Source organism: Pantherophis guttatus, chromosome 1 (genome assembly GCF_059756535.1).
Source record: "Pantherophis guttatus breed Tessera chromosome 1, ASM5975653v1, whole genome shotgun sequence".
Taxonomy (NCBI): Eukaryota; Metazoa; Chordata; class Lepidosauria; order Squamata; family Colubridae; genus Pantherophis; species Pantherophis guttatus.
The window spans coordinates 257,964,252-257,985,618 of record NC_142063.1 but is presented as its reverse complement, the minus strand read 5'-3'; positions in this window follow the sequence as shown (position 1 = coordinate 257,985,618).

Sequence of the window (21,367 nt, the reverse complement as noted above, 5' to 3'; positions counted from 1 at the left end):
GTGATTGTGTTGCTGCAGGATGGGAGCAAGGGGTTGGAACAGAAGATGTCCAAGATCCCTTCATTGCTTGTAATCGATGAGCTTCACCTAGGATAATGAAATGTCTGTCTGTCTGTCTATCATCTATCTATCTATCTATCTATCTATCTATCTATCTATCTATCTATCTATCTATCTTCTATCTGTTTATCTATCTATCATCTATCTATATAGGTCTTTGGTTATTCGGGTTTTCTCCCGTGTAAAATTGGAAGTGTCTTGGCGACGTTTCGACGAAGTCTCATTTGTCATCTTCAGGCTGGTGTTTTCGGCTTCGTGCTTCTAGGAGCAATGTGTAATCACAGCTGTTTCTTCATCTATCTATCTATCTATCTATCTATCTATCTATCTATCTAACTATCTAACTATCTATCTATCATCTGTCTATCATCTATCTATCTATCTATCTATCTATCTATCTAACTATCTAACTATCTAACTATCTAACTATCTAACTATCTATCTATCATCTGTCTATCATCTATCTATCTATCTATCTAACTATCTAACTATCTATCTAACTATCTAACTATCTATCTATCATCTGTCTATCATCTATCTATCTATCTATCTATCTATCTATCTATCTATCTATCATCTATCTATCATCATCTATCATCTCTCTCTCCCCCTCCTCCCTCCCCTCTCTCCCTCACTCTCCTACAGTCTTTGCCCAGAATTTCTTGCTGTTCATTTCTTGACCTTGAAATGTAGAAGACACCTGCACTGTATTGTAATAAGTATCCTGCTGGTCTTAGTCTCCTTGTGACCTTCACCAACATACCTCTGACCACTCTATTTAATTTTTGCTTCTTGTGCTCAGCATTTCTGAGCTTGCCGAAGTGAAGATCACAGATTGTCTTGTTTTGAAGGCCGGGGATTGAGAAATGAATGAAAACAGTGGTGGAGTGGAGAGGGATGAATAGGAAGGAAGGAATAAGTTGATTCTTTTAAAGAAAAATCTAGAAAAAGAGAGCTGTGAGTACTCAATACTTCCTGAACATCATGTGAATGATTTCATTAAGCAGATATCCTGCTGATATTTGACTTACTTGGAGTAGAGCTCTGCCCCACATTAAATTGAAGAATGAGAGATCTCTTTGAATAAGTTCTGTCATTAGACAGAACTTCATCTCATGAAACATCGTTTCATGAGCAATGAAACAATGCAAATCATTGTTTATTTTATTTATTATTGTCAGCAAGCTGTTGGCCATTAAAAATCAGCAAATTGTTGATTCTTTATTTTCATTATTATATTTTTACTTTCTGGAAAGAGAGGAAGTGTTCCTGGGATTTATTTTTTATTTTTTTGCACTGGGTTTCAAAATAACTTACTTGGGCTGTATACTATTTACCTTGACTATGAATAGTGATGAAGGGGAATTTTGTTTGGTTTGCTTCTTTAGATAGCAAGAATTTGAGGTTAGCCAAAAAAAACCTGAACAATATCTACATCCAGCTTTGCTCTTCAAAATCTGGCTATGAGGTTCTTGTATTTAACCATATTTGGGTTGCTGAATTGCTTTTTCCCATCCTTTTTCCTGATAGCATAGGCATCTGTTCCTAAACTACAATGAAATCAAAATAACAGAATGTGCATTGTGATGTCACAACACAGACGCCACTCTTCATTCTTGCATTGCAATGACAAATGCCAGTACATATGGACTGAAGTTTGTGTCATGTTATTGTGATACATGTTTAATCATATTCTCTTCTGCCCACCCCGCCACCTTCACCCAACCTTGTGAATGCGCTGATTGATAGACTCCTATTTTTTAACAGCTACATAATAACAAGGTCATTTCCATGCTGGAAGTAGAGCCTTTTGAAATCAACCAGCATCAGACAGTAAGAATTTCATTTAATTTCCTTTCTAAGAAAGTTAATCAAGATCTGTATGTTATCCATTAGCCCGAGAAAAAGCCAAATGAGACCGGAGAACAAAACAAAAGGGTTATGAGTCATATCATCACAATCTGCCTTCATTACTTTTTTGCTAGTTTATCCCTAGTCCTGAAGATCTCATTCAATTAAGAGACAGAGAAGAAATGGAGGAAAGCGTATACACCTCACAAACCAATAAAAGTCATATAAATTTAAAACCTACTGAGGAAGGTCCCTCAGAACTAAAATTAAAAAGGTCTTCCCCTGTTGTTCATTAGATATTACCTAGGAGCTTTAATAAATATATCATTAGAATACATGAAAATAAGTCTGGATATACAATTAGATCATTATCCTACTGGTATTTCTTACTGAAAGTTTGTGTCAGCCTGTACATTAATTGTGAGAATAACTTACAACTGATATCAGCTTGAAACTGTGAGGGGAAGTGTATTCAATTAGGTCATGAGCCAAAATGCTAAGGTGATCAGCTTGCCCTGAAATAATCTTATCCAAATGCTACTGGACAATAAGCAAAGCTTTTAAGTTTGGAACAAGGAGGATTGCAGTATGGCCCAGAGTTTCAGAGAGCCATATTATCATTATTATTTCAATTGCAATAATAGTAGGAAGAATAACATGGAGACTGTTTTTAGATTAAACACTTCATTCTCATTTGTAGGACAGAAGATTCGATTGAAAAATGAACCATTTTTTTTCCCTTAGGCCCATAAATAAGTTCATTATAGATGGAAAAGTTGTACAGGCAATAGCTAGAGTTGATGAGACGTGTAGTTCAAACTATCTGGATTGTCCACGTTTAGAGAAAAGATCTAGCTTGTTTATCACTGGACTACACAGCTTTCAAAGTATATCTCTTCCCTTATTGTGTACTGAGCATATCCAGTGCTCAGTACCACTGAATATGGGGAAGAAGAACAATAATATTGGTACTGACAAACAGCTTTTTAGTCAAGCATTAAGCAATACTGAGGAAGTCACTTTTTTCTGACCCACTTTTTCTTCCAGTAGCAGTGATATAAGAGATATTTGCAACATGTAATAAATGCTGTCAGAAAGAAAGAGCCTGAAAGGCAATGAGGTGGTTCAAAGAATAGGTGCAGCAAATAAACAGCAATGGGTTACTCTTGAACAGAGTCTCCAAACTCTTCAGCTTATGTGCCACTTCACACAGTTTTGGATTGTTCATTGACTCCCAAACATTTATTATATGAAAATAATTTCTTAAATACTTCTTTAACTAATAGTATTATGAATGACAACAACAACAAGAAGAAGAAAAAGAACCTCGATCCCTTGGATAATCTCATCAACCCTTGGGGGTTGATATTGATCACTTTGGAGAGCCCTTCTTTTGAAAGTGATTGATTGACTGGTTGAATATGTGTCATCAAGTTGATATCAACTGTTAATAATCACATAAGTAGATATTTTCCAGGAAAACAACAGCTCCAACCTGGTCCTTCATTAATGTTACAACCTAATGTAATGGGATGGGACCACGGCTATTTGGTTTCCCACAAATCTTTAGCTTCCCTTTTAGATGTATGAGATATTGCACCGATTTATTTTAATGTTTCATTTTTTATTTTTATCTATCCCCCTATTTTACAATAGGTTGCCACATCACAATTTTTAAATTGTGTTGAATGTACAGATCGCAAAAGATTTTTTGTGTTTTTTTTAAAAAAAACACGTTAAAATCATTAAGAAATGCACTGATTTGGCACAAGTGTATATAGTGAACAGTATACTGAAAAATATAGTCTATAAAAATCTCTGATGATTGAACAGCAGTTATTTCAAATTGGCAAAAAAATGTCGCTCTGGCATAATTATAGCCGACATACAAACTAGCAATATGGAAACTTGGCCCTCTTTCTAGTTTGTATCTTACAATATTGGCATTACAAAAAAAAAATACAATTATTTTTCCAACTGTGTAACAAGAAAGCAGCTGCTTTACTATTAAAGAATTGTTTTAAAACTGTATATACAGGAACTATTAGTCAGAAGAATATATATTCCACATTTTATTTTGTCCAAAAAACATTATGTCTTTAGAAGATTTCTTTTTAATTTAATCTTTATTAATTATTTACAAATAAAAAAACATATAATGTAATTATCAAACAGATATGAATTATATATGGGTACACAACACAACACATAAAGACAACCACATATAAAGACTAACCGGGGGTCATATCGATCCCCTAACTATTCATAGTTACATCCCGGTAAATCTTTTTGTTCAGATAACATTGACTATTTTAAATACCAAACGCTATCTAATTATGACTAAGTATATATGTGATACTATATTGTTTACTCTATGTCTGTCCTCTTCTTTAGCCATATATACCAGCGTTCCCAGTTACTGTAGTATATGGATTCTTTTTTCTCTCTTAGGATATACGTTAATTTGTCCAATTCGGCACAATTCAATATCTTATTTATTATAAGTTGATCTGATGGTATATTTGTGTTTTTCCATTGCTGGGCAAGTGCCATTCTCGCTGCTGTTGTAATAGGGATGAATAGGTGCCAATCTTGCTTGCCCACGTCTTTTAGTTTGATTCCGAGTAAGTAAGAATCTGGAATTAGGGGGAAAGTCCTTAGAAGATTTTAATTGCTCTTCTTCAGTGGTGAAATCCAATTTTTTTTACTACTGGTTCTGTAGGCGTGGCTTGGTGGGCATGGCAGGGGAAGGATACTGCAAAATCCCCATTCCCTCCCCACTCCTGGGGGAAGGATATTGCAAAATCTTTATTCCTATCCCACTCTGGGGCCAGCCAGAGGTGATATTTGCCAGCTCCAAACTACTCAAAATTTCCACTACTGGTTCTCCGAACTGCTCAAAATTTCTGCTACCGGTTCTCCAGAACCTGTCAGAACCTGCTGGATTTCACCCCTGCTCTTCTTTCTAAGAACCCTGTAAATCTCAGAAAAGTAAGCTCCAATATATGGGCTGGGTGTTAAAACAAGTATAGGAAAACAGATCATCTTCTTCCATCTTCAGATGCTTCTGATAGGGTTTAAGAGGTCCTTGTAGATTTCTTGAATATCTTCCTGCCTCTCTCAAATAAGGCATTCCATGTTAAGCAAACACAATTATGGTTGTTCTTGCATGACTCGTTTTCCCAAGGTAAGGGAAACCAGTGAACTTTCCTACAAAAATGTTGCTGGAAGGAAAAATTGAAACCTATCTCCCTTACAGTAGTATAGTAGTATAGCCTTTATTGTCATTGTATATCATATATACAACAAAATCGGTTTAGTCTCTCTGGTGCAATCCATAACAGAAAATACAAAACAACATAAATAATATAGAGAATAATCCGTATACAAGTAATTGGGAAAAAAGACTAGTCATACGTTTCCGTATGTGCGTGGAGTGATTGTGATTGTGTTTAAGAGTCTGATAGCCCATGGGTAGAAGCTGTTTTTAAACCTGTTTGTCTGGCTAGCTATGCTTCGATGTCTTCTGCGTGATGGTAGAAGCGAAAAGAGACACTGGCCAGGGTGTGAATCATCCCTAAGTATCTTCCTTACTCTGCTGAAACAGCGTAAACAGTCTGAATGTCGTATAGGTACATATGTGTACAGATATGTGTGAAAGAGCAAGTCAGAAAGAATGTGCTCACACATCTATAAATTGTGCATCTTACGTTCATTTAAGCAGTCTCCAATAGATTACAATTGCAACTAATGTGATCCTCCAGTTTGGAAAATTTGATCTGCTAAAATTTTAGAAACCTAAGAACCTGGAGAAAAGCCTCTTGGTCAGCAAGCATTATATCTTTACTCGTGCTGCTTTTAAGACTAGTTCCATCTGTTGTAGTGCTCATAGGTTTATTTGTTTATTTCTGCAATAAATTTAAAAGATCAGCAAAGGTTATGGGCCTATGTAGCCCAAACCCTGCTTATGCTGTTTTCCAGGTGATCAACCAGTATTTTTAATACTGAATCTCAGAATTTAGCACACTGTGAACATATGGTTTCAGTAATAAAATTATTGGGTAGAGTAAAGTCAGTTTCCTATTATAAAAATATCCACAGTTGACAAGCAGCAGGAAATCCAATTATGTGAGCACAGAATAGAAAATATCACCAGTTACTTTGTCAATGCTTTATTAAACAAAATAATAGAAGAGCGAAACCATCCTAAGTAGTACATCCTGTTGAGTTCAATAGGGCCTACTCCCAACTATGTGATTGAAGAATTGCAGCCAAAATGTCCCAGAGAGATAATATTTGCTCAGCTCACATAACCCATCAAGAATTATGGTCAACGAGTCCATCTTTTATTTTAAGACTGAAACGTGCTGCTTTTGAAAACTACATTTTTTTTTTATTTCCAGAATTTTAATTCTTCCTTGTGTTGTGATGGATGAACACATTAGCTCAATAAAGATAGCCAGCATTCTTGAGGTTCAAATCTTCTTAAAGTAGAGTGCCTATATATCACTCATAGGGTGTTGCTCAGCTCATGTTCAGGTAATTTTTATGTGGTTTACTAAGCATATAGAAATTTGAGTATTCTGTTCTCCATGTTACAGTTAAAGATTACACAAAAGTTGCAGCTATGGTAGATCCCTAGCCCAACGGTTCTCAACCTGTAGTCTGTGGACCCCTGAATGGGCACGATGTCATCACAGGGGATCCACGAAGACTTGAAGAAATGTTATGATTTAAGTCTTGAGTTAAGTCTTGGTGGTCCGTGGCCATGGTCCATGACAACAAAAGATATTTAAAGGGGATCCATGGTGAAGAAAAAGTTGAAGACCACTGCCCTATCCTATAAAGTGTGATAGCTTTGAACCTGTGACAAGTGTCCGGCTCCTCTTGGCTTGCCTTTTCACTAAATGACTTGTGTCAGATCCATAGGATAACACATTACTTTGGTCAACATTCTTGCTGGAACTGAAGATGGGAAGAATTCTGTATTGCCAATAGCTGCCTATGAATCTGGAGGAGCAGAGTTTATGTAATTGGAAGGTCCACTGGTTTAATGAGGGAAAGAACAGCTAACTAATGGGTCTCATTGGCAGTTTGAGTAGACTTGCTAATATGAATGGGGTGGGGGGGTGGAAATCAGTGAGTCCATTTGCATTTGGAGGTGTGGAAAAAATCTTTTCATGGATGAAAAGAAAAGCACATGTGTGCATTCACATCATCAGTATGGGAATACAACACATGAGGAACACACAGTTGATCTGTAGTACATCTTAGTTTGCATATTATACAAGATAGCCTTAATGGTTGAGGAAGGATATGACTACCCAACTGAGATTGAGAAGGGGTAAAGTGTAGGTCCCATCAGGTAAAGAATAAGCATGTTATAAAGTTCAACAAATCATGACCAACCAAAATCAAGCAAGGAAAAGACCAAGAGATCATTAAACTCTGTCATAGGCACCCAAAGTAGAATAAAATACAGGATTTTATGTTGTATTCTGAAAATTGCATTCTCTGATGTAGCATATGGAATGCACAGATGTTGCTGAACAAGTACTGAAAGCTAAATGGCCCCATAGATATTATTGCCAGAAGCGGGGCGGGTGATGTGGTGTGGAAGATAGTTATGGGCAACCCGCTGAGTAACTATGAGTAAACAGTGAGAACGCAATTCAACCTAATGACCTGTGTTATTTATTCCATTTTAAAATAAATGAGATTCTGCATTGTGAATGGTGGCATTGTGGCAAAGATTGAAGCTACATCAATGCTGGGTTTGGTACAGTGGTACATTATTTCGGCTAAGTAGAATGAATGAGCAGTTTTGCTGAGTTACTGTAGTTGGGATTTTACATACCATTCTGGATTAGGCAAACTTTGATGTGAGATCTGCAGGTGTAGCGTATTTTCCAAGTTAAATACATTTAAAAATAAATTTAAAAGAGGACTGCAATCTTGAAAGATCACCAAATGGCACAAATGGTTATTTTAAGAAGATCTTGGAAAGATTTGTCTCTTTTTCCTATTTACGACCATTGCAGCATCTCCTTAGTCACATGGTCAAATTTCAGATGCTTAGCAACTGATTCATATTTATGATGGTTTCAGGGCCCTAGGGTCATGTGATACACTTTTGGGACCTTTTGACAAGCAAAGTCAGTGGGGAAAGCCAGATTCACTTAACAACAGGGTTACTAACTTAACAATTGCAGTGATTCACTTAACAACTGTGGCAAGAAAGGTCGTAAAGTGTGGGCAAAATGCACTTAACAACTGTCTCACTTAGCAACATAAATTATGGGCTAAACTGCGGCCGTAAGTCAAAGACTACCTGTATCCAGTGGTGGGATTCAGCCAGTTTGCATCTATTCAGGAGAACCGGTTGTTAACCTTCTAAGCAGTTCAGGGAACCAGTTGTTAGAAGAAATCTTATTTTTCCACTTTACAGGGCTAATCCTGTAAGGAAGGCAGGAAGGAAACATTCTGGTGTTGTTTCTAGCCTAATCTTTATTGCCCTGTTTACAGAAACTGCCTCTCTGGTTAACCCTTACTACATTGTAACAGCTAAGGCAAAGCGTCCATCGATCTGAGTGACGTTGAGTTGGCAATGCCCACATGGTGATATGACCACCAAGCCATGACTACCCAGCTGGTCATTAGGGCAGAGAACCCATTGTTAAATTATTTGAATCCCACCACTGCCTGTATCAATTATGTAGAACATAGTAGACACCTTTTATGTGCTCTTCCAAGGGGCATAAAAGGACTGGCAGTTACATCCCAGGAGGGGCAAGGCTGGCATTTTTAGGATTTCAAAATTATTTTGAAATTGGGTGGGTGGGGGGCAGGTTCCTTGCAGTAAAATAAATGTGATAGTCCTATCGGTGGCATAGAGGTACTCTTTTATGAGCACCGCATTTGCAAAGTTATTTTTGTGCCTCTGTAATTACCAATCACAGTTCCTATTCCTAAAATTTTGTATCATTATTCCTAATTATTTCTGCAGCTCTTTTCTGTCCTTTCCATACTGCAAAACATCAGCTACCACCACAATACAGAAACAATAAAAAGAGGCAGGATAATGAATCGTTATGCAGCCAGAAGCTCTTTCTGTTGGTACAGCAATGACTAACTTTTGAAAAAGTTCACCAGGGAGCAAAAGCTAAATCTCATGATAGATCTCATAGTTAAAGTAAGTAATCAAAGTTTTCAGTTCTGGTAAAATCAAGCCTCTGTTCATTACATTTAGCAAAACTAAGTCCCCATTTGCATTTACCACAGCACAATTATTTATTCCGACAACATCAATTTTCCTTGCAAATTGCCTAGATTTTCGGTCTCAGATGGTTAGATAAATTCCACAAACAAACAATTCTGCTAATGCTGTCTTCAATTCATCCCCAGCCCATGAGTGATATGGTCCTCAGTCATAATTAGGGCTGCTGGCTCTGAAATGATAGTTTCTCCCTTAAACTAATACTATCCTGGCAAATTTTCCTGTTTAAAATCTGTAAATGTTTCATCCATTATCTCTTAGGAGCAAGGTCAGGTGGTCTGTTATGGGAACAATCAGTGGTATTTTTTTTGGCAGGGAAGGACAAGCTTCTATAATAGCCATTTTATGGCTTGCATTTCCCCCTCTCTATTCGTTTCTTGAGCTCTTTCATATATAGCAATGCCTTCTTCCCTTTTCTTTAAATATACCATCTATCCTCATGCTTCCAAGAAGGCAGGGGAAAGGAGGGTAGAGCTCAGCGGTCATTTATTTGTAGAAAGAGAGGAAATTGGTTTACACTGTTAGTTTTAATAACATTCTGAGATGTATCCTTTCATTAAGATGCAGCAGCTCTACTTTACCTCATGGCCATGCTATCCAAAACCTGAAGAATATGAAATTTAGGTTTTTTTTTCTTTGCCGGTTTCCCTATATATGTCCATTTCAATTGCTTTCCCATCCCTTGAAGTAAAAGAAGTGGCTACCAAGCAGCTAAACAGTTTTCCCTCATTGTCTTTTCGGGATTTAGCCAATTACACAATCAGGGCACGGTTTGTCTTCATCTTCTCTGGAAAGATTTCTTGCTCTGGTATTTTCCCATAGGTTTTATTAGAATAGAATAGAATAGAATAGAATAGAATAGAATAGAATAGAATAGAATAGAATAGAATAGAATAGAATAGAATAGAATAGAATAGAATAGAATAGAATAGAATAGAAAAACAGAGTTGGGTGGGACCTTGGAGGTCTTCTAGTCCAACCCCCTGCCTAGGCAGGAAACCCTACACCACTTCAGACAAATGGTTATCCAACATCTTCTTAAAAATTTCCAGTGTTGGAGCATTCACAACTTCTGCAGGCAGGTTGTTCCACTTATTAATTGTTCTAACTGTCAGGAAATTTCTCCTTAGTTCTAAGTTGCTTCTCTCCTTGATTAGTTTCCACCCATTGCTTCTTGTCCTACCCTCAGGTGCTTTGAAGAATAGTTTGGCTCCTTCTTCTTTGTGGCAACCCCTGAGATATTGGAACTATTATTTCACATTAACTTAACTGGAGAGATGTAAAAATGAAATGGACAGACAAACACCCTAGAGAAGACAGGTAGTTCTGATGGATGTTTTCTTCACATCTGCTGAAAGGGAAGTGCAATATAGCCAGAAAGCTCCTACATCTGCTATTGAGTCAAGCTCAAACTTAGTGACTCCATGAATATCCATGTAGTTCTTTCTGACAATTGTAAAGAAGTGGTTTCATACAGAATGGTTTTTGTTTCCCTCCCAAAAAATCTCCATTTAAATTTGATGATTTTTCATCCAAGTACTACTTTTTCAGTCATGTGCTGAGAGTCATTCTCACTCCTCTTAAAGCCTATTAATTAACCAAACCAGGGGTGAAATGCTACTAGTACATACTGGTTCAGGTGAACCGGTAGTGATAAAAGCTACCAATTCAGGCAAGCCAGTAGTAAAAATAAACCTACCTGTTCATCTGAACCAGTATTTCTGACGATCAGCTGTGCCGCGCAATTTAAATTCGCTAGAAAGCAGGAAATCCAGCAGCACAGCTGTTCCACCCTTCGCTGTTCTATTTACCTTGTTAAGCCTCCTTTTTCTGTGCAAAGCATGCGCTTGGCATGCAATGGGCATGCATGCGCATGCAACATGCTTCTGGCACGCACTGCACATGCGCACACATGCACAACATGCTTTTGGCATGCACTGCACATGCACATGCACAGTATGTGTTTGCCGCGCATGCACGGGCAGCAAACCAGTGGCAATCCGCGGAGGATTTCACCACTGAACCAAACCTATTCCTCTAGCTATTTGCGGTGGCTGATTGTCCACTTGGCTGACAAATAGGCTCAGAGAAGGAAGTTGGGTCTCCTGTGGAAGCAAAGGTAATCTCAGGACTGAAAAGCAAAAGAGATTGCCAGTGGATTCCTGTTTCTGTGGAGCTATGGGAGGAAAATTAATCACCTGGTCTCTGACAATTGTCTCTGAGAAGCCATCCACCCTTTTCTCTTGCTTACAACTACCAGTGCTGTTACAGAAAAGTTCCAACTAAGGTAAGCTAAGCAACACTTTAATGGTAAAAATTAGAAGGCAGCAATGAATTATTATAACTTCCCTGTCTTGTCAGTGAGGTGAAAGAATATAGCCTTGTTTTATCTTAAAAAAGCCCAGGACCATAATGTTCATTTACTGTACTTGAATCGCCAGCTTAAGCCAGTGAGAGATGGGTAGCATACCAAAATTCCTTAGCAATCTTGCCAACTGGTTTGATTTCCTAGAAGATTGAAGAACAGCCAAGAGTATTGAATCTCTTAGATTTGATTGTAAATAACAAGATAGAGCTGGTTAAAGAGGTAAAAGCTGTGCGAACTCTGGGAGGAGGAGACTAACACATCTCAATGTTTTTGATACTGCACCAACAGAAATTGGAACTCTTCTTTCATTAGATAGACATTTAGCTGGTTGAACATTACATATTAATGTAATTAGAGCCAAGGTGGCGCAGTTGTTAGAGTCCAGTACTGCAGGCTACTTCAGCTGATTGCTAGCTGCAGTTCAGCAGATCGAATCTCACCGGCTCAAGGTTGACTCAGCCTTCCATCCTTCCGAGGTGGGTAAAATGAGGACCCAGATTGTTGGGGGCAATATGCTGACTCTGTAAACTGCTTAGAGAGGGCTGTAAAAGCACTATATATATAAGTCTAAGTGCTATTGCGATTGCTATATTATGATGAATTTTAGTGGCTCTGTAGAAGCTGGAGGCAAATGTTGAATGCTGTATTTCAGGGGCCTATTTTAATGTTCAAATTGTTTAGAAATAAATTAGAAAAAGACTTATAAAATGTTTACCACGTTTAGAGATGATACAAAGATGGTGTTGGTAGCATAACAAACACATTAAAGGATAGAAGTGATTTAGATGGTCTTGACAATCTGGAATATTGCCTCAAACCAGCAAGATAAAGGGAAAGATCAAACAAAGGAATACAGAATTAAAAAAAGAACTGAGAATCTTGGTGGATCACAGTCTAAATGTAAGCCAACAAAATGATGCAGCTAAAAAAAGTAAATGCAATTTTGACTGCATCGAAGAAATATAATGTCAGCATCAAGAAAAGTCATTGTTCATTCTACAATGGTTAGACTGCACCTAGGATATTGTGTCTAGGTGTATAATTTTAGGAAGGACATGGATTTAAAAATAAAACAATGTTTTCAGCAAAATATTTATTTATTTATTGGTTCGATTTATATGCCGCCCTTCTCCGGAGACTCAGGGCGGCTTACAATGCTTTTAAGCAATAGTCTTCATACTTTTGTATATACCTGCTTAGTAGGGCTTTTGGCCCCTCCTAAGCGGTGTTCTTTTTTATACAAAGTCAGTTTATTGCCCCCACAATCCGGGTCCTCATTTTACCTACCTCGGAAGGATGGAAGGCTGAGTCAACCTTGAGCCTGGTGAGATTTGAACTCGCAGTAATTGCAGGCAGCTGGCAGTTAAGTGCTACTTGAACAGCACTTTAGTCTGCTGCGCCACCAAGGCTCTCTATTTTAGGCTATTGGATATCTTGAATAATGTTTAAAAAAGGATGGTCATTAGTTCAACTTTGCTTTATTTTCAAATCATTACATAGGTAAATACAGCTAGGGATAGAACTGTTGTATTTAAAAACCTTAACATGATGTTAAACTATATTTCAAAACATGGAATTTGTTATCTCATGAATAGCCTTGGCTCTATAGAGCAGAAGGCATAGCAAAGAAGATTAATTTTACCTAAACAGAAAGAAACTGATCTGAAAAAAAAAAGGTTCAGGATATGTTAACTATCTTTGAAAATCTTTGTGTTTTAATAATGAGAAGAGTATTTCATTATTAGAACACAACATACAATATGTTTCCATACGGTCTATATATAATGATAAATTTAAATTATTAAATTTATATTGACACCTATAAATATTATATCACACTATTATCTTTTATTTTGTTAACTAGTCCTTTTTATTATTTTATTTTTATTATTTTACTCTGATCACCATAATATATTGGACAGTTTTTCTATCCTTCACTGTGTTTCACTGTTAAAAATAGTAACAATAAAAAAAAACCCCAAACTCTTTATTTAAGAAGAATCTGACAACTGGAACACCTCCACAGGACAGCAATCAAAATAGTGAAGAAGCTGGAAGGAACGAATGTATAAGGAACTGTTAGAGATGCTGGGTATGTTTAATCTAGGGAAGAGACGATTGTAGGGAAATATGTTCAAGTATCTGAAGCGATTATATGTAGAAGACAGGATAGCATTATTTGGAGTTATTTCAGAAGAAAGTGTTGGAAGAAATCTCCTTCTGGGTTCTGTTCCAAGTGGGGAAAAAGACACTGAAAATATGGAGGCTGATTGGAAAGATGGTTTTAATGGTGGACAGGATCACATAGCTTGAAGAACTTGGGTGAAGGAAAAGAAGGGAAGAGATGCTGAGAGTGCCTCTCTAAGCTTTTGAATTTGAGCTTGTATTCTGGTTGGTTGTCAGACTCCCATGAGGCCATGCATGGGTAACTCTGTAGGTTGTCTGTGTCCCAGGCTTGGTTGAGCCTTGCTGGGTGATTTCAATCTCCCCAGGTACCATGTGGTGAGTTCTGTTGCTAGATGGGTAGAGAGCTAATCCTATCTTTGTTGGATCTTGGGTGAGGGCAATTCCTACTATGGCTCTGCCTGAAGAAGGTAGATCTTTGTTATCTAGAACAGACTGGCCCAGGCCTTAATGGCCCATTGACAAAGGTGTGAGGTGAGTTTCTGCCTCCCTTTTAGGGGAAAATATTCTGACCTTTTAATATTTCCTAAAATATCTCATTTTCCTAGGAGCAGGGAGGGTGCTAACTTCCTACAAAAGGAAAAAGATGGAAGTAGCTTTCAGGAATGGTTTCCTAACAGATTTGTTCAACAGTAGAACAGAGTCTCCTGGGAAATGGTGGGCTCTACTTTGCTTAGAGAAGTTTAATTAGAGACTTAATAGTCATCTGTCATGGATACTGTGTCAGCTTTGGAAGCCATATTAGGCCAGAAGCTTCCATGTTGCCACCTTCTCATGTGTGTGAAAGTAGGAGGGGGGATTTAATAGAGGGGTTGTCTGTAGACATAATGGCATTCTTCCTGTCGGTCAAAGTCAGGGCAATCCTGCATCTGGAGAAGGAGTGGTCGGAGTGATGTCTTGAGGTGAGACGGTGGTTGATTGGAGCATGCGATCGACATGCTGAGGAGTGAGGGGATGGTTTTGGGGGTTTTGATTTACTGAGGGAAAACCCGGACCTCTCAGATTCGGGTTTTCCCAGATGTGCCAGTTTATCTATTCTAGTAAATGGAACTTTGAAAAGGCAGGGGATTGGATTAGATTCTTTTCAACCAACACTTCCAACATTTATATTCTGTATTCCTGGTTATGTATATAAAAATTCCAAATCTTATAGAAGAATGGTCTCATTGTTTCATTGTTTATTAAAAATTATTTGCAATTAACAGCTCTGTAATATTTAAATCTCTGCCAGATTTGCAAAAATAACTTAAAAAATAAAAGACAATAAAATGTAACTTTAAAAAAAACCAGTACAATAGAATTTGGGATAGCTGGCCATTGTGCATAACTGTTTAGTGTCATGATTCCCTTTTCTTCAATATTCTTGGAAAATATAAAGATCAGGAAAAAATTGATCCATATCTGTATCGTCTATCACATTCTCAATTCATTTGCTAATTTCCTTTTGTGTGTTAAGACTATTACATGGGAAAAAGATTACAGGGGGAGAGGTATTTAATATCAGTTTATAAGAACATAGCATATGCACGTTTCAGCAGGCTACTTCCAGCCTGCCCCAACCACCTATCTTTTTCTGTTGAGTGGGAACATTCCTTACATAGATCTCAGAGGCTGGATCTTATGATGATCAATTACTCCTTTGTGTAATGATAAGCTGGCTAGTGTATATCTGTGTCAAATATTCCATGTATCTACTGGACTTGATGCTAAAAGAAATATAAGACAACAAGGTACAGTTTATTTTCCTTTGCCCTATATTTTGTCCATGATGTGATTACCTGTAAATCAAACAGAGTCTTTGAAAGATTAAATCTTTTCAATCAAGCAAAAGTCTGCCAACATGCTTTTCTAAAGAGCAAATGTAAGTTGAGCTTCCAAGAGGATTGCAGAGTTCCAGGAAAACAACATTTGGCCAGTGAGAAGGTGCCCCTTCTGTTTTCCTAAAAGAAGGGAAGAGCCAAAAGAACAGCCTGGTTCCATCCATCAACCAGAGAAGGGGCAACTGGGTCAATCACCTATCAAAGAAAGAACGTTAAGCTCCAAGTGCCACTTTACACCCATTGATCAAGGAATTAAGTGTCTGCTGATCTAAGTGGATTTGGAATTTAAATTTAGGATGATGATGATGATGATGATGATGATGATGATGATGATGATGATATCATCCATATCACCCAGTAGATGGAGTTTAGATGTTTTTTCTTGGAGCAGGAATTTTTGGTAGGATTCATTATTTTTTTAAAAGCTGTGTTAAATCTTAACGTATAGTTTTTGATTCCTGTCTCAAAAGAATCAGAAGGCACATCACTAATTTTCAGCAGCAGAAGTGGGATGGGTCTGTCTTCAGAAATCACAGAACACAATGGTCTCTGGAAACAGCATGTTGTCCTACTGTTACAGTGTGCCAAACTCTGTTTTAAACAAAGCATGTCAAAATTACAGACTGGGATGCAAGATTTGGTGCGCTGGTATTTCACAATTTAAATTTCACATTTTAGAAAAACATATAGAAAAGATTAACAAGATGATACGCATCATGGTCCTAATGATTAACAATAAACAATTTGTTGGCTTAACGTTCATACAAAAATGTGTTCAATAATCTGTGTTCAAATGTTTGCTAGGACTTAATTTGATAGTAGCGATGAGGCTGGACATAAGTGAGAAGGCTGTTCCTTCCATACTCTTTTGTGTTACAAGACCCGCTTGCTAAGAGTTTGAGATTTCCTCCTTGAATGGGAAAGTTTCAAGAAAGATCTGTTCATGTCTGTTTGTACATTCAATCAATCCTCACTAAAGTAGACATACATTGAGTTGATTCTGTGATTATGCATCTGAATTTTAATCCTGAATGAAGATGAGAAGTTCTCTTTTTTTCTTCTTCACACAGACCACAACTGTTTCTCAATGTTGGCAATTTTAAGATGTGTAGACTTCAACTAGGGAATTCTGGGAATTGAAGTCCACATATCTTAAAATTACCAAAGTTGGGATACACTGCTATAGAGTCTAATGCTGAAGGGGGTTAGAACAAATAAAAGGGTGCCTGCCTAGAGTTGTGTTTTACAAGGTAGGTGGTCATATATAAGAAGATAGATAGATTCAGTGGTGAAATCCAAATTTTTTTACTACCAGTTCTGTGGGCGTGGCTTGGTGGGCATGGTGTGGCTTGGTGGGCATGGCTTGGTGGGCATGGCAGGAGAACGATACTGCAACATCTCCATTCCTACCCCACTCCAGGGGAAGGATAGTGCAAAATCTCCATTCCCACCCCACTCTGGGGCCAGCCAGAGGTGGTATTTGCCGGTTCTCTGAACTACTCAAAATTTCCGCTACCGGTTCTCCAGAACCTGTCAGAACCTGCTGGATTTCACTCCTGGATGAATGGATGGGTGGGTGGGTGGGTGGGCAGGCAGGCAGGCAGGCAGGCAGGCAGGCAGGCAGGCAGACTGACTGACTGACTGACTGACTGACTGACTGACTGACATTAGATATAGATAGAGACAGAAAGAGTCAGAGAGTGAACAGAAGGCCAGCAAGTACAGTTTTCTCTCTTCTGTTCAGTTGTGCATTCAAGGTCTTGGTCACTCAGCAATCCAGAACTTGACATTACTATTTTCCTGGAAACTGAAAAAGATTATAATAATCTTTTTAATTACATACTGGAGTTAAGTGACAGCTGCATGCTTATTCCTTATTATTATAAAGCTATTAACATGCCACTTGCACAAGTACTATACGGCACTCCACTTTACAACTTAAATATGTATATTAGAAAACAAACTGATCAGCCAGCTCACTTGAGCCATTATAAGTAGGCATCTTTCAAGTTTGGGGTACTAAAATAAGTTACCTGTATTGGCATTTCCTTTGATATTATTGATATAAAACCTTTCATTTTAAATTAATGTAAAATTTTAAGAAATCTCCCAGTATTTGAATAAAGGAATGGAGAAATAAATTCAGTGAAAGTTGTATCAAGCTGGACAGAATGAGGATTGGAAATTACAAATTAAGCAACTGTCTCAGAAAAGGGCTTCCATCCATAAATGCAAAAACTTTTATGCTATTTATCAAGAAGTTATATGTTAGCAAGAATTAGCAGGAAGAAACAAGGAAGTTACAGACATAAGAACTGGGAGAAAGTCTAGCTAAAGCTTAGGAGACGAAAATGTATTGTGTGATGCGGGAGAAAAAAAAACCCCATCACTCAAATTGGAAATGGACCATCTATGAAAATGGGTATCCCTTTTGAGGTCAGAAGAGGGAGCGGTCTCTGCCTTTAAAGGTAAAGGTTCCCCTCGCACACATGTGCTAGTCGTTCCCAACTCTAGGGGTGGTGCTCATCTCCATTTCAAAGCCAAAGAGCCAGTGCTGTCCGAAGATGTCTCCGTAGTCATGTGGTGACATGACTAAATGCCGAAGGCACACGGAACGCTGTTACCTTCCCACCAAAGGTAGTCCCTATTTTTCTACTTGGATTTTTAACGTGCTTTTGAACTGCTAGTTTGGCAGAAGCTGGGACAAGTAACGGGAGCTCACGCCGTTACACGGCACTAGGGATTCAAACCGCTGAACTGCCAACCTTTCGATTGATAAGCTCAGTGTCTTAGCCACTGAGCCACCGGTGTCTCTGATCTCTGCCTTTAACTGACAGCAACTCCTTCTCAACTTTTCACTGAATGGTGTTAGTACTACACAATGTAAGTGGACAGATGTGAGACCAGTGAATCCTCCAGCACAGCTCTTTGGCTGAGCAGCATCTAGAGCAGTTCTGTTCTAGCCCCTGCATGTTCTGTCTTTCAATGACTCTACTCTCTCCACCCTCCCCCGCTGTTCCTCTTGTCCCTGCTGTCAGATTTTACTTGACGCAATAATCATGAATCATCCGTGGTATATCTGAAATGCAAATTTTAACCTGGAATTGCAACATCGGGCTGCACAAATTGCATAACTTGTAATTATCCAATGCAAGTCTGAAAATGCAGGGCAATGAGTTCTTCTTTCAGGAAAAAGAAAACAGTTTGGTTTGAAATGCAGTGATGTACACAAGATCTAAATTCAATTAAAGAGTCCAAAGGGGGATCCCATTGCAGTATTATTTTAGTCTTTTGCTGCAAACATACTACTGCCTGTTTCTTTGCTTTTGATTCTCAAGAAATGCAGTAATAAGCCCCTTGATCAAATACTCAGGGACTTGAAAGAGAAGACAGTGAAGTTATACATTTCATAACATCTAGCATTGTTATGAATGCTAAGACGAATGCTTAGAGTTAAAATGTATGGATCAACGCATACATAAAATGAAATGATGAAGGTCCTTTTGCAACCTACAGCTCCCCCCCCCACCAATGCTCAGAATCCCCCTAGACCTTTTGTGTGTCAAAGTCCTGATAGAGCAATGTGAAATCAGCTGGGTCCAGCTGCATATAGAGCTTCTACTAAGCATTGTTCCTATATGCCTTCAAATGACAATTCAGAATGGCTGCAATTGCAGTCCTGTATATGGGGAAAAAAACGAATGGAGTTCTAATTTAATGAAATAGTTTAAAGTACCATATATATGCAGAAGTAAGTATTCACATGTGCTGTCTGTGTCTGTGTTTCTAACTCTGACTCTGCTTGTGTCTACAAAGCAAAGCTAGACTTCTTTCAAAACAGGGGTTCAGTACTTTTGGGAGAGGCAACTAGACTTCTCTTTTGAGAAATCTCTTTCAAAACCAGAAGGAAGGAGGAACAGTGCAAGATTGCTATGAAGACTGACAGCAAATTCACAATGATCTCCTCTGCTGTACCATTGTGTGCAGTCAGAACAGCAGTAGACACTGAACTCTTCAATGTAATTTTTCTGTTGATCATTATAGCAATCTGTCAAAATATGGCACATGAAAGTGAAGCGGGATAGTGTTCAACTATTATTTCCCCAATGTGTCCTCTTACATCACCCCATTGCTTGGTGTCCCTCACATATAAATAATATTTCAGGAGAATATGTGTTTATTGCTCTCCCAAAATAATGTCAAACAAGTGTTTAGGACTACACCAAATGACAACCCACTAAATGATAACAGACTGTCCCTTTGGCAACTTGAACATTTGTTTTAATTTCAGTATTATTGTTAAATTGTCAACATGGCTATAGCTTACGCTAAATAAATAGTGTCAAGTTTCCAATTCACAGGCTCCTGTCAACCAACCCCAATCTATTACAATATTAAGGGTTGATTTGTAGTTGTTTTTCCTACTAAATAGTTAGAAGTTGTAATGATGGTTGGAAGAAGAAATGCAGCCACCAACAGTCGCCTATTATTTGTCCCACATTAAAATTATAAGGACAATTCCACTTGTCAGTCTCATTACTGAGGAACAATAGAAATTGGGAGAGAGCAAATTTTGTACCTCAAAGCAGTCAATTGGATGAGCCCTGAGTAAAGAAAGAGTACCAAAGTTGAGATGCTTCTTTCATTTGCTCATAAACAAAGTAACCTAATATGCAACACAGCAGTGAGAAAAAGTAATCACCTCTTTTACATTAGTAATGGGTTGTGTCACCTTTGGCTGCAATAACAACAACTAAATGTTTCCTCCAACTGGTGATCAACCCCTCAAATCACTGCGTAGGAATTTTGCTCATCGTACCTTGCACGCCACTTCAACTAAGTAACATTTGAGAGTTTTCTACCATTTCAAGCCACGCCACATTTCTAAGGAGTTTAAGCCTGGACTTTGAGATGGCTATTCCAGAACATTGAATTTGTTTTTCTTCATCCATTTTGTTGCATATTTGTTCGCATGTTTTATTATTTATGAATTATTATTTTGCTGCATGACACATTCATGCACAAGCTTCAGCTTCATCTGACAAATAGAAGGTTGAATATTTTCCTGTAGAATTCTCTACAGATGCAAAACAGAATTCACACTTCCTTGATGGAAAGTCACCCAGGTCTACAAGCAGCAAAAAAACCACCAACACTGCTACTAGTAGCCTCAAACTTGACAGCTGTCATGAGGTTCATATGGGTACATTGAAGTAAATTTGAGATAAAGTAAAGGTAAAGGTTCCCCTCACATGTATGTGCTAGTCATTCCCGACTCTAGGGGGCGGTGCTCATCTCCATTTCTAGGCCGAAGAGCCAACGCTGTCCAAAGACATCTCTGTGTCATATGGCCGGCATGACTAAATGCCAAAGGTGTACAGAACACTGTTACTTTCCCACTGAAGTGGTGCCTATTTTTCTACTTGCATTTTTTACGTTCTTTCGAACTGCTAGGTTGACAAAAGCTGGGACAAGTAACTGGAGCTCACCCCATTACGCGGCACTAGGGATTCAAACCGCTGAACTGCCGACCTTTCGATCAGCAAGCTCAGCATCTTAGCCACTGAGCCACCGCGTCCCTTAAATTTGAGATAAGCACCAATATTACTTTTACTGAGCCATGGCTTCCAGCTTGCTGTTCCCTCATCAATTCCACCCTTACCTGGTACGTTTCTGATGAATATTGATTTCACCTGTGGAAAGAATAATATAAAGATACGTGGATGCTCTTCAGTGGTTCTTTGTGACTTTCTGGAAGATTTTATGCTCTCAGGGAATAATTTAGGCAAGGCAACATTGTCGCCCGAA